This window comes from Piliocolobus tephrosceles, chromosome 6, assembly GCF_002776525.5.
Source record: "Piliocolobus tephrosceles isolate RC106 chromosome 6, ASM277652v3, whole genome shotgun sequence".
Taxonomy (NCBI): domain Eukaryota; kingdom Metazoa; phylum Chordata; class Mammalia; order Primates; family Cercopithecidae; genus Piliocolobus; species Piliocolobus tephrosceles.
Window position 1 is genome coordinate 159,912,708 of NC_045439.1, and position 13,064 is coordinate 159,925,771.

At 57.3% G+C, this 13,064-nt stretch overlaps 8 non-coding genes across 8 annotated transcripts; all 8 read left to right on the top strand.

Annotated features, from left to right (window-relative positions):
- The first annotated feature begins 59 nt into the window (after positions 1 to 59).
- On the top strand, positions 60 to 141 carry LOC111525184. The gene has a single exon (XR_002726012.1). It is a non-coding gene; the product is annotated as a small nucleolar RNA SNORD115 (small nucleolar RNA).
- Positions 142 to 960: 819 nt separating this feature from the next.
- LOC111525144 lies at positions 961 to 1,042 on the top strand. The gene has a single exon (XR_002725973.1). It is a non-coding gene; the product is annotated as a small nucleolar RNA SNORD115 (small nucleolar RNA).
- A 1,699-nt stretch (positions 1,043 to 2,741) lies between these two features.
- LOC111525172 lies at positions 2,742 to 2,823 on the top strand. Its single transcript, XR_002726000.1, has one exon. It is a non-coding gene; the product is annotated as a small nucleolar RNA SNORD115 (small nucleolar RNA).
- A 1,813-nt stretch (positions 2,824 to 4,636) lies between these two features.
- LOC111525178 lies at positions 4,637 to 4,718 on the top strand. The gene has a single exon (XR_002726006.1). It is a non-coding gene; the product is annotated as a small nucleolar RNA SNORD115 (small nucleolar RNA).
- A 1,776-nt stretch (positions 4,719 to 6,494) lies between these two features.
- Positions 6,495 to 6,576, top strand: LOC111525173. The gene has a single exon (XR_002726001.1). It is a non-coding gene; the product is annotated as a small nucleolar RNA SNORD115 (small nucleolar RNA).
- A 1,793-nt stretch (positions 6,577 to 8,369) lies between these two features.
- Positions 8,370 to 8,451, top strand: LOC111525158. The gene has a single exon (XR_002725987.1). It is a non-coding gene; the product is annotated as a small nucleolar RNA SNORD115 (small nucleolar RNA).
- A 1,711-nt stretch (positions 8,452 to 10,162) lies between these two features.
- On the top strand, positions 10,163 to 10,244 carry LOC111525166. The gene has a single exon (XR_002725994.1). It is a non-coding gene; the product is annotated as a small nucleolar RNA SNORD115 (small nucleolar RNA).
- Positions 10,245 to 12,023: 1,779 nt separating this feature from the next.
- Positions 12,024 to 12,105, top strand: LOC111525182. The gene has a single exon (XR_002726010.1). It is a non-coding gene; the product is annotated as a small nucleolar RNA SNORD115 (small nucleolar RNA).
- The last annotated feature ends 959 nt before the right edge of the window (positions 12,106 to 13,064 follow it).

Below are 13,064 nucleotides of genomic sequence, written 5' to 3' on the forward strand. Positions count from 1 at the left end.
GTGGTGAGCACAACCAGGTCCCGCTGGATGCATGTGTGGGGAGGGGGGTGCCCTGAGTTGGGTTGGTGATGAGAACCTTATATTCTTCTGAAGAGAGGTGATGACTTAAAAATCATGCTCAATACGATTACGCTGAGGCCCAGCCTAGGTGAGAATGTTGGAAGAAGGCGATAGGATTCTGAGGTCCTTGGCAGAGCCACACTGTATTTTGGGCTGGAGACCTGGAGTCCCTGACAGGGCATCTGGTACGGGCCCAACCCTGCCTCTGTGATCCTGCATGAAGGTCCCCAGGCTCCCTGTCCAGGCTTGGTGCTGGTGCTCTGGTACCCCAGGGACGGAACAGGTTGGTGACTCTTTCCCGAGCCCCCGTTCTCCCTTTGTGTCTTTCAGTGAGCTTTTCCACCCAGGTGGGTACCCTGGCATTGACTAGCCTCCTTGGTTGGCCATGACCTGGCTGGTGGCCCAGGCCTGTGCCCAGTGGTCCCAGGGCAGCCCTGGCGTCATACGGGGGAGCTGTTTTGAGCAGTGGAGGTGCTCTCCAGGCCTGAAATACAGCACAATCTGGGCATTTTGCCTGAGCCCAGTGACCTGCCTGCCTTGTCCTTCCTGAGTTTGGTGGCAGGGAGGGCCAAGGGTGCCCTGGTCAGTAATGAGTCAGTATTTTGCATGGATCTCATCACACGTGTCCATGGAGGGAAAGCAAGCATGAGCTGGTACCCAACACCCTCTTTTCCACATGGAGGGTGGTCACATGTCCTCCACCTGTGCCCCCAGATGATGAGAATTGAGGAAGACTTCCACTGGGCCTGCTTTTCCTGAGCCAGTGTCCGTCACCCAGGTGCTCAGCCCCCAGTGCACTGAAGTCCAGCTCTTCCTGGCACCCTGGTCTCCTGCACTGAGCTGTGGTGAGCACATCCGGGTTCCACTGGATGTTTGTGCAGGGAGGGGGTTCTCTTGGTTGGGTCAATGATGAGAACCTTATATTGTCCTGAAGAGAGGTGATGACTTAAAAATCATGCTCAATAGGATTACGCTGAGGCCCAACCTAGGTGAGAATTTTGGAAGAAGATGCTGGGATCCCGAGATTTCCAGCAGAGCCACTGTATTTTGGTTTGGATGGAGGCCCTGAAGGGCATCCGGAGGTGGCCCAACTCTTTCTCTGTGTTCCTCCATGAGGCAGCCCAGGCTCCCTGTGCAGGCTTGGTGTTGGCCTTCCTGTTCCCCAGCGATGGGACACGTCAGTATCTCCTCCCTGAGCCCCTGTTCTCCCCTTGTTTCTTTCAGTGAGCTCTTCTGCCAAGAGGAGGCCTCCTGGCATTGACCAACATAGGTGAGTGGATCCTACTGGCATCATGGGCCATGAGCCAGGCCACATGGGTTCGCCAGGGGTCAGACTTCAGGCCCCGAGGGTTTCCTCAGGGAACTGACCTGAATTCCCATCAGGGAGGCATAGTTTCTCCAGGAGGGCAGCTTCCTTGGGAATCTTACCCGAGGAGGATGCCTTCCCTGAAGCCCTGCAGGGGTGACGATGGTCCAGATGGCAAAGGGTTCCTTCAGCCCCATGCAGGACATCACCCAGTTGAGACTTGATGTGCGGGTCAGGCCTTGAGGACTGCCCAGGCCACATGAGGGGGGCCACAAGGGCTCTAGGGTGCCATGGGTGTCATGCAGGAGCTCTCAGTCCCCAGACTTGTTTCGTGGGGGTGGTGATGGGATCGGATTGTTGACTTTCAAGGATCTCATCCCACCTGTGACCCTGAATGGGGCCAACACTGTTGAGCAACAGGCCATCCCAGTGGCACGTATTGAGCCTGGTGGGATGTGGTGCAGTTTCAATAGGGTTGAGCTCATGCTGAGATCTGTATGACGCTTGGTGCTGCTGCTGGCCAGCCCTGGGACCCATGGGCTTTGCGCTAAGTGGGTAGCCCACATCCCACTGGTGGTAACCCATTCTTCGAGTTTGAGTAATGGTTAACAGTGGCATTCTGAGGTGGGAAGGCCCACTGTCTAGGGTCCTATACTGGGAATTTGCTGCCCTGGCTTCTTCTGAGACATGTGGTCACCTCCAGGGTTGTGGGGTCTTGGGCCCAAGGAAAGGAAAAGATACCATGTGGCCCTTGATTGGCCAGGTGTGGCCCAGGTCTGTTGGGGAGGTGTGTGGGATGTGGATAGGGTCCCACCAGTGAAAGCATGTGGCCCAGGTCCCCAGGCTGTGATTTTCAGTGCACACTTGGAGAGGGTGCCTCAGCACGTACCCACCACGTCCAGGGGCAGGCTATGTGACTGCCAGGTTTGCAATGGTGCAATGGTGCGTAGCTTCTGAGCTACCCTCCTTGGTGGGCTGGGAGCTGGTTGGTGGCTGTGGCCCATGCCCAGTGGTCACAGGGCAGGCAGACTGCCCTGTTTTTTCAGGGCAGGGGAGGGCCAAGGGTGCCTTGCATCTGTGATGGGTCAGTGTTCCACATGGAACCCATTACGTGGGTATCTCTTACCCCTCTCCATATGGAGATGTGAGGACCTATTTGGACACATATCCTCCTCCTGTACTCCCAGATGGTGAGCCCAGAGGAAGACTTGCATTGGGCCCAATGACCCTGGGCCAGTGTCTGTCAGACAGGTTCCCAGCCCCCGGTGCAGTGAAGCTCAGGTCTTTCCTGGTGCCCTGGTCTCCTGCACTGAACTGTGGTGAGCATATCATGGTCCTGCTGGATGCATGTGCAGGTAGTGGGGTGCTTTGGGTTGGGTCAATGATGAGAACCTTATATTGTTCTGAAGAAAGGTGATGACTTAAAAATCATGCTCAGTAGGATTACGCTGAGGCCCAGCCTAGGTGAGAATTTTCGAAGAGGACACTGGGATCCCGAAGTCCCCTGCAGGGACCCTGTGTTTTGGGCTGGAGACCTCAAGGCTCTGATGGGCATCTGGAGGTGACCCAGTCTGTCTCTGTGCTCCTCTGCGAGGCAGCCCAGGCTCCTTTTGTGGGCTTGGTGTTGGTGCTCCAGTTCCCTGGGTGAGGGAACGTTGTTGGCTCTTTACTGAGCTCTGGTTCTCCCTGTGTCTTTCAGTGAGCTCTTCTGCCCAGGTGGGCTCCCTGGCATTGACGGGCATAGGTGAGTGGATCCTGCTGGGGTCATGGGCCATGAACCAGGCCACGTGGGGTCACCAAGGGTCCCCCTTCTGGCCACGAGGGTTTTCTCAGGAAACCGACCTGAATTACCACTGGGGAGGCATAGGTTCTCCAGGAGGGCCGCTATTTTGGGAATCAGATCCAAGGGGGACACCTTCCCTGAAGCCCTGCAGGTGTGATGGTGGTCCAGGCAGGAAAGGGTTCCTTCCACCCTGCACAGGGCAGCTCATAGCTGAGAGTCGATGCTCGGGTGTGGCCTCGAGGATTTCCCAGGCCACATGAGGGGGACAGAGGAGCTCTGGGTACCACGGGGGTCACATAGGAGCTCTCAGTATTTGATGTGTCACGCGCAAATGGGCCTCTTGGGTTGGGTCGTGGAGATTAAAGGATCGTGCACCACATGGCCCTGAATAGGACCTTCCTTGTTGAGCAATGGGCCATCCCAGTGGGTCTCCTGGAGCTTGGTGGAGGTGGGAGGTGGCATTGTTTCCCTGGGGTTGGGTCAAGGCAGAGCTCTGGCCAGCACCTGGTGGCTTCTGCAGGTCAGCCTTGGGACTCATGGGCATTGGGCCAAGGGGGAACCTGCATCCCATTGGTGGTCACCCTTTTTCCAATGTCAAGTGTCTGGAAAGGTGGCCTCCTGAGGTGGGAAGGCCTGCTGTTGAGGGACGTGTCCCGGGAATTTGTTGCTCAAGCTTCTTCTGAGCTTTGGGGTCATATCCAGGGTGGCAGAGTCTTGGGCCCAAGCAAAGCAGAGGGCACCATGTGGCTCCTGATTGGCCATGTGGCTGTCTCTATGTGTGGGAGTTTGCAGAGTATGGATGGGGGACCCACCAGAGGAAGCACATGGCCCTGCAGCACCAGGCTGTGATTTCTGTTGCACACTTGGAGAGGGTGCCTGGGTGCGTGTCCTTCATGCTCAGTGGCAGGCTATGCAACTACCAGGTTTGCAGCAGGGTGTGACATCTGAGCCAGCCTCCTTTGTTGGCCGTGACCTGGCTGGTGGCCTGGGTCTGTGCCCAACAGTCCCAGTACAGCCCTGGGGTCATGCAGGGGAGCTGTTTTGGACAGTGGAGGTGCTCTCAGGGCCTGCAGTATGATGCAGCCTGGGTGTTTTGCTGAAACCCAGTGACCTACCTGCCCTGTCCTCTCTGGTTTCGGTGGAAGGGAGGGCCAACAGTGCACTGCGTACTTAACGAGTCAGTATTTCACATTGAACTCACCACGTGTGTCCATGGAGGGCAAGCAAGGGTGAGCTGGCACTCCCAACCCCCTTCCCAACATGGAGGTCAGTTTTGACACATGTCTTCCTCCTGTCTCCCCAGATGGTGACCCCGGAGGAAAACTTGTGTTGGGCCCACTATCCCTGGGCCTATGTCAGTCAGCCAGGCACCCAGTCCCTAGTGCGCTGAAGCTGAGGACCTTCCTGGAGCCCTTGGCTTCTGCACTGAGCTGTGGTAAGCCCATCTGGGTCCTGCTGGATACGTGCGCTGGAGGCAGGAGGGTGTTGGGTCAGTGATGAGAACCTTATATTGTTCTGAAGAGAGATAATGACTTAAAAATCATGCTCAATAGGATTACGCTGAGGCCCAGCCTAGGTGAGAAATTTGGAAGAGGGCACTGGGATTCTGAGGTCCCTGACAGAGCAAATGTATTTTGAGATGGAGACCTTGATGCCCTGAAGGGCATCTGGTGGACCCAACCTTGTCTCTGCACTCTTCTGTGAGGCAGCCCAGGCTCCCTGTGCTGGCTTGGTGTCCAGGCTCCGGGTCTCCGGTGACAGGGCATGTTGGAGGCTCCTTCCTGAGCCCCCACTCTCCCCTGTGTCTTTCAGTGAGCTCCTCTGTCCAAGTGGTGCCCCCTGGCCTTGAGCAGCATAGGTGAGTACATCCTGTTTTGGTCATGGGCCATGAGTGATGCAGCATGGGGTCCCCGACATTCAGCCTTCGGGCCACTAGGGTTTTCTCAGGCTGCCAACCTACTCCCCACGAGGGAGGGATGGTTTCTCCAGGAGGGCTGCTTCCTTTGGAATCTGACCCAAGGAGCACATCTTTCCTGAAGCCCTGCAGGGGTGACAGTGGTCCAGCCAGGAAGGGGTTCCTTCAACCCAACGTAGGGCAGCTCCCAGCTGAAACTTGGTGGCCAGGTCAGGCCTGGAGTACTGCCCAGGGCACATGGGGAGGAGGGCAGGAACAGGGGATGTAGTGTGCCCTGGAAGTCACACTGGAGTTCTCTCTCCCTGGAGAGGGGTGAGTGACTGGGTCCACATGGTCAGGCTGTGGAGATTCAAGGAATGTTCCACACCCATAGTCTTGAATGGGACCCAACCCTATCGAGCAATGGGCCATCTTAGTGGCACCTCCTTGATCCTGGTGGGGAATGGCACTGTTTCAATGAGGTCGGGTCAAGGCTGAGCTCTGGCTGGCACCTAGTGGTGCTGTAGGCCCTGGGACTTGTAGGCTTTGGGCCAAGGGAGCAGCTCTGATCCTGCTGGGGACAAGCCTTCCTTGAGGTCCAATGGTGAAAAGGGTGTCCTTGTGAGGTGGTAAGACCTGCTGTTGAGTGACCTGTTCTGGGAATTTGCTGCCCAGGCTGCTTCTGAGTCGTGGGGGTCACCTCAGGGTGGCGGGGTCTTGAGCCCAAGAAAAGGAGAATACACCATGTGGTTCCTGATGGGCTGAGTGTGACCCGGCTCTGTGTGTCAGAGTTGGGCAGGGCATGGATGGGGACCCACCATAGAAAACATGTGACCCTGGAGGCCCCTAGGCTTGGAGAGGGCACCGGGGCCAGCGCCCACCACGCCTAGGTGCAATCTCTTGGACTGCCAGGTCTGCAGTGGCTCTTGGCCTCTGGGCCAGCATACTTGGTTGGCCAGGAGCTGGTTGGTGGCCCTGTCCTCTGCCCCGTGTCCCCGGTATGGCCCTGGGGTTGTGTGTGGGAACAGGCCCGGGCAGTGGAGGTGCTCTTGGGGCCCACAGTAGGGTGCAGCCCAGACATTTTGCCTGAGCCAGGTGACACGCTTGCCCTGTCTTTCCAGGGTTTGGTGGCAGGGAGGACCAAGGGTGCCCAGTGTCCATGTGGGTCAGTGTTCAGCATGAATCCCATCACATGAGTATCCCTTAGCCCTTTCTCCACATTGATTGTGAGGCCCTGGTTAGACACATGTCCTCCTCCTGTCCCTCCAGATGGCGAGCCTGGAGGAAGACTTGTGTTGACCCACAGGCCCCAGGCCAATGTCAGCCAGGTGCTCATCTCCTGGTGCGCTGAAACTCTGGCCCTTCTTGGCACCCTGGTCTCCTGCACTGAGCTGTGGTGAGCACATCTGGGTTGCACTGGATGTTTGTGGGGGGAGGGTGTTCCCTGGGTTGGGTCAATGATGAGAACCTGATATTGCCCTGAAGAGAGATGATGACTTAAAAATCATGCTCAATAGGATTACGCTGAGGCCCAGCCTAGGTGAGAATTTTGCAAGAGGATGCTGGGATCCCGAGGTCCCTTGCAGGGCCATTGTATGTTGAACTGGAGACCTGGAGGCTCTGAAGGGCATCTGGAGGTGGCCCAACCTGTCTCTGCGCTCCTCTGTGAGGCAGCCCAGGCTCCCTGTGAGGGGTTGGTCTTGGTGCTCCGGTTCCTTGGGGGCAGGGAACATTGGTGGCTCCCTCCTGAGCCCCTGTTCTCACCTTGTGCCTTTCAGATCTTCCAGCCAGGAGGTCCCCCTGGCATTGACTGGCATAGGTGAGTGGATCCTACTGGGGTCACGGGTCATGAGCCAGACCATGTGAGGTCCCTGAGATTCAGCCTTTGAGCAACAGTTTTTTCAGGGAGCAGACTTGAATTTCCACCTGGGAGGGAAGGGTTCTCCTGGAGGGCAACATTTTTTGGGAATTGGACCCAAGGAAGACACCTTCCCTGAAGCCCTGCCAGGGTGATGGTGGTCCAGGCAGGAAACTTCCTTCTGCTTCATGCAGGGCAGCACCCAGCTGAGACTCAGTGCTCCAGTAAGGCCTCCAGAACTGCCCAGGCCACATGAGGGGGCCAGAGGGGCTACGAGGTGCCACAGAGGTAACAGGGGAGCTCTTAGTCCCCAGAGTGTGGTGCGTGAATTGGCCCATTCGGTTGGGTCTCAGAGATTTAAGGATTGCACCACACCATGGCCCTGAATGCAACCGTCCCTGTTGATCAATGGGTCATCCCAGTGAGTCTCCTGGAGCCTGGTGGGAGGTGGCATGGTTTTCCTGGGGTTGGGTCAAGGCAGGGCTCTGGCCAGTACCTCATGGTGCTGCAGGTCAGCCCTGGGACTCGTGGGCTTTGGGCCAGGGGGCAGCCCACATCCACCTGGGGGCCACCCTTTCTCTATGGTCAAGTGTCATGAAGGGTGGCCTCCTGAGTTGGGAACAGCCGCTATTGAGGCACTTGTACTGGGAATTAGTTGCTCAGGCTGCTTGGGAGCCATGGTGTCACTTCCAGGGTGGCAGGGTCTTGGGACCAAGCAAAGGAGAGGGCACCATGTCGTTGCAGTTAGGCCATGTGTGGCTGGCTCTGTGTCTGGGAAGTATGAGGAGTATGAATGGGGACCCACCAGAAAAAGCAAGTGGCCCTGCAGCCCCAGGCTATGATTTCCAGTGCACGCTTGGAGAGGGTGCCTGTACACCCACCTACCAGGCTCAGGGGTAGGCTATGCCACTGTCAGGTCTGCAGTGGCGCATGGCATCTGGGCCAGCCTCCTTGGTTGGCCGTGACCTGGCCGGTGGCCTGGGCCTGTGCCCAGTGTTGCCAGGACAGTTCTAGGGTGCTGTGAGGAAGCTGATTTGGCCAGTGGAGGTGCTCTCGGGTCCTGCAGTCCAGCATAGCCTAAGCGTTTTGCCTGAGCCCGGTGACCTGCCTGCCTTGCCCTTGCCGGGTTCGGTGGTAGGGAGGGCCAAGGGTTCCCTGCATAGGTGACGAGTCAGTATTTTTCGTGAATATCATCATATGTGTCCATGGAGCGGGAGCAAACATGAGCTGGCACCCGCCACCCCCTTCTCCACATGGAGGTGGTCACATGTCCTCCACATGTTCCCCCAGATGGTGAGACTTCTGTTGGGCTCGCTTTTCCTGGGCCAGTGTCCCTCAGTCAGGTGTTCAACCTTCGGTGCGCTGAAGCTCCAGCCCTTCCTGGTGTCCTGGTCTCCTGCACTGAGCTCTTGGTGAGCACATCTGGGTTCCACTGGATGCATAAGCAGGAAGTGGGGTGCCCTGGGTTGGGTCGATGATGAGAACCTTATATTGTCCTGAAGAGAGGTGATGACTTAAAAATCATGCTCAATAGGATTACGCTGAGGCCCACCCTAAGTGAGAAATTTGGAAGGGGATGTTGGGATCCTGAGATTTCTGGCAGGGCCACTGTATTTTGGGTTGGAGACCTGGAGGCCCTGAAGGGCATCTGGAGGTGACCCAGATCTTTCTCTGTGCTCCTCTGTGTAGCAGCCCAGGCTCCCTGTGTGGGCTTGGTGGTGTTGTTCCTTGGGGGTGGGGCATGTGGGTGGCTCCTCCCTGAGCCCCGGTTCTCCCCTTGTGTCTTTCAGTGAGCTCTTCTGCCAAGGGGGTCCTCCTTGCAATGACCAATACAGGTGAGTGGATCCTGCTGGTGTCATGGTCCATGAGCCAGGCTGCTTGGGGTTGCCAAGGGTCAGACTTCGGGCCATGAGGGTTTCCTCAGGGAGCCGACCCTAATTCCCACCAGGGAGGCATGGTTTCTCCAGGAGGGCAGCTTCCTTGGGAATCTTACCCGAGGAGGATGCCTTCCCTGAAGCCCTGCAGGGGTGACGATGGTCCAGATAGCAAAGGGTTCCTTCAGCCCCATGCAGGACATCGCCCAGTTGAGACTTGGTGTGTGGGTCAGGTCTTGAGGACTGCCCAGGCCACATGAGGGGGGCCAGAAGTGCCACATGAGGGGGGCTCTGGGGTGCCACAAGTGTTACGTATGAGCTCTCAGTCCCCAGACTTGTTTCAGGGGTGTGGTGACAGGGTCGAGTCACAGAGGTTCAAGGATCTCATCCCACCTGTGACCCTGAATGGGGCCGACCCTGTTGAGCAACTGGCCATCCCAGTGGTACGTATTGAGCCTGGTGGGGTGTGGTGCAGTTTCAATGGGGTTGGGTCAGGGCTGAGAAATGGCTGGTGCCTGGTGGTGCTGCAGTCCAGCCCTGGGAGGGATCTGTGGGCTTTGGGCTGAGGGGGAAGCCTGCATCGCATTGGGGGTAACCTGTTCTCTGAATTTGAGAAACAGTAACAGTGGCATTCTGATGTGGGAAGGCCCACTGTCTGAGGTCCTATACTGGGAATTTGCCACCCCACCTTCTTCTGAGCCATGGGGTCACCTCCAGGGTGATGGGGTCTTGGGACCAAGAAAAAGAGAAGATACCATGTGGCCCTTGACTGGCCAAGTGTGGCCCAGCTCTGTGTTTGGGAGGTGTGTGGGATGTGGATGGGGTCCCATCACTGAAAGCTCGTGGCCCAGGTCCCCAGGCTGTGATTTTCAGTGCACACTTGGAGAGGGCACCTTGGTGGGTGCCCACCACGTCCAGGGGCAGGCTATGTGACTGCCAGGTTTGCAACAGAGTGTAGCTTCCGGCTACCCTCCTTGGTTGTCTGGGAGCGGGTTGGTGGCCGTGGCTCATGCACAGTGGTCACAGGGAAGGCAGACTGCCCTGTTTTTTCAGGGTATGGGGAAGGGGAGGGCCATGGGTGCCCTGCGTCTGTGATGGGTCAGTGTTCCACATGGAATCCTTTATGTGTGTATCTCGTATGCCTTCTACATATGGAGATGTGAGGCCCTATTTTGACATATGTCCTCCTCCTGTACCCCCAGATGGTGAGCATGGAGGAAGACTTGCGTTGGGCCCAATGGCTCTGGGCCAGTGTCTGTCAGCCAGTTCCAGCCCCAGGTGCACTGAAGCTCAGGCCTTTCCTGGCACCCTGATCTCCTGCACTGAGCTATGGTGAGCATATCCTGGTCCTGCTGAATGCAAGCGTGGGGAGGGGTTGTCCTAGGTTGGGTCAATGATGAGAACCTTATAATGTTCTGAAGAGAGGTGATGACTTAAAAATCATGCTCAATAGGATTACGCTGAGGCCCAGCCTAGGTGAGAATTTTGGAAGAGGACTCTGGGATCCCAAAGCCCCCTGCAGGGCTCCTGTGTTTTGGCCTGGGGACCTGGAGGCTCTGAAGGGCATCTCGTGGACCCAACTGTATCTCTGTGCTCCTCCATGAGGCAGCCCAGCCTCCCTGTACTGGCTTGGTATCCAGGCTCCAGGTCTCCAGGGACGAGGCACGTTGGAGCCTCCTTCCTGAGCCCCCATTCTCCCCTGTGTCTTTCAGTGAGCTCCTCTGTCCAAGTGGTCCCCCCAGCCTTGAGCAGCATAGGTGAGTACATCCTGTTTTGGTCATGGGCCATGAGTGATGCAACATGGGGTCCACGACATTCAGCCTTCAGGCCACTAGGGTTTTCTCAGGCTGCCAACCTACTCCCTACCAGGGAGGAATGGTTTCTCCAGGAAGGCTGCTTCCTTTGGAATCTGACCCAAGGAGCATGCCTTTCCTGAAGCCCTGCAGGGGTGACAGTGGTCCAGGCAGGAAGGGGCTCCTTCAGCTCATTGTAGGGCAGCTCCCAGCTGAAACTTGATGGCCAGGTCAGGCCTGGAGTACTGCCCAGGGCACATGGGGAGGTGGAGCACAGGGGATGCAGTGCACCCTGGAGGTCACATTGGAGTTCTCTCTCCCTGGAGAGGGGTGAGTGACTGGGTCCACACGGTCAGGCTGTGGAGATTCAAGGAATGCTCCACACCCATGGCCTTGAATGGGACCAACCCTGTTGAGCAATGGGCCATCTTAGTGGTACCTCCTTGAGCCTGGTAGGGGACGGCACTCTTTCAGTGAGGTTGGGTCAAGTCTGAGCTCTAGCTGCCACCCAGTGGTGCTACAGGCTGGCCCTGGGACTTGTGGGCTTTGGGCCAAGGGGGAAGCTTCCATCCTGCTGGGAACAACCCTTCCTTGAGGTCCAGTGGCAGGAAGGGGGGCCTCCTGAGGTGGAAAGGCCTGCTGTCAAGGGACCTGTCCTGGGAATTTGCCGTCCAGTCTGCTTCTCAGCCATGGGGTCACCTCTAGGGTGGTGGGGTCTTGAGCACACGGAAAGGAGAGGACACTGTGTGGTTCCTGATTGGCTGAGTGTGGCCCAGCTCTGTGTGTTGGAGTTGTGCAGGGCATGGATTGGGACCCACCAGTGAAAGCACGTGACCCTGGAGGTCCCCAGGCTTGGAGAGGGCACCAGGTCTGGTACCCACCATGCCCAGGTACAGGCTCTGGGACTGCCAGGTTGCAGCAGCTTTTGGCATCTGGACCACCCTCCTTGGTTGGCCAGGAGCTGGTTGGTGGCCCTGTTCCATGCCCCATGTCCCTCGTATGGCCATGGGGTTGAGCGGGAGAACCAGTGCTGGCATGGAGGTGCTCTTGCAGCAGGCAGTAGGGTGCATCCTAGGCATCTTGCCTGAGTCAGGTGACCCACTTGCCCTGTCTTTCCAGGGTTTGGTGGCAGGGAGGGCCAAGGGTGCCCCATATCCATGTTGGGTCAGTGTTCAGCATGGATCCCATCACATGAGTATCACTTAGCTCCTTCCCCGCATTGATATGTGAGGCCCTGGTTTGACACATGTCCTCCTGTCCCCCTAGATGGTGAGCCTGGAGGAAGACTTGTGTTGGGCCCACAGGCCCCGGGCCAGGGTACATCAGCCAGGTGCTCAGCCCACGGTGTGCTGAAGCTCCGACCCTTCCTGGTACCCTGGTCTCCTGCAGTGAGCTGTGGTGACCATATCCAGGTCCCACTAGATGCCTGTGTAGGGAGGCAGAGTGCCCTGGGTTGGGTCAATGATGAGAACCTTGTATTATCTTGAAGAGAGGTGATGACTTAAAAATCATGCTCAGTAGGATTACGCAGAGGCCCAGCCTAGGTGAGAATTTTGAAAGAGGACACTGGGATCCTGAGGTCCCCAACAGGGCCACTGTATTTTGGGCTGGAGACCTGGAGATCCTGAAGGGCATCTGTGCTCCTCCTTGAGGCAGCCCATGCTCCATATTCGGAATTGGTGTTGGTGCTCCACTTCCCTGGGGGCAGGAAACGTGGGTGGCTATTCTCTGAGCCCCCTTTCTCCCCTTGTGTCTTTCAGTGAGCTCTTCCGAACAGGTGGGCTCCCTGGCATTGACTGACATAGGTGAGTGGATCCTTCTGGGATTATGGGCCATGAGCCAGGCCATGTGGGGTCCCCAAAGTTCAGCCTTTGAGTCACAAGGGTTGTCTCAGGCAGCCAACCTGATTTGCCACCTGGGAGAGATGGCTTCTCCAGGAGGGTGGCTTTTGTGGGAATCGGACCCAAGGAGGACACCTTCCCTCCTTGGGTCCTACTTGGGGGTGACAGTGTTCCAGGCAGGAAAGGGTTCCTTCTGCCCAGAATGTGATTTGTGGTGCAGCTTGGAGAGGGTACCTATACTTGCCCCCACCACGCCCGGGGGCAGGCTTTGCCACTGCAGGTCTGCAGTGCCACGTGGCATCAGGGCCAGCCACCTTGGTTGGCTATGACTTGACTGGTGGCCCATGCCTATGCCCAGTGTTCTCAGGGCTGCCCTGGGGTTATGCGGGGGAGCTGTTTTGGGCAGTGGAAGTGCTCTTGGGGCCTGCAGTATGGCACAGCCTGGGCATTTTGCCTGAGCCCAGTGAACTGCCTGACTTATTCTTCCTGGGTTTGGTGGCAGGGAGGGCCAAGGGTGCCCTACATTGGTGACAAGTCAGTATTTCACATGGATCTCATCACATGTGTCTATGGAGGGGGGGCAAATGTGAGCTGGCACTCACCCCATGCTCTCAATGGAGGGTGGTCTTATGTCCTCCACCTGTGCCCCTAGATG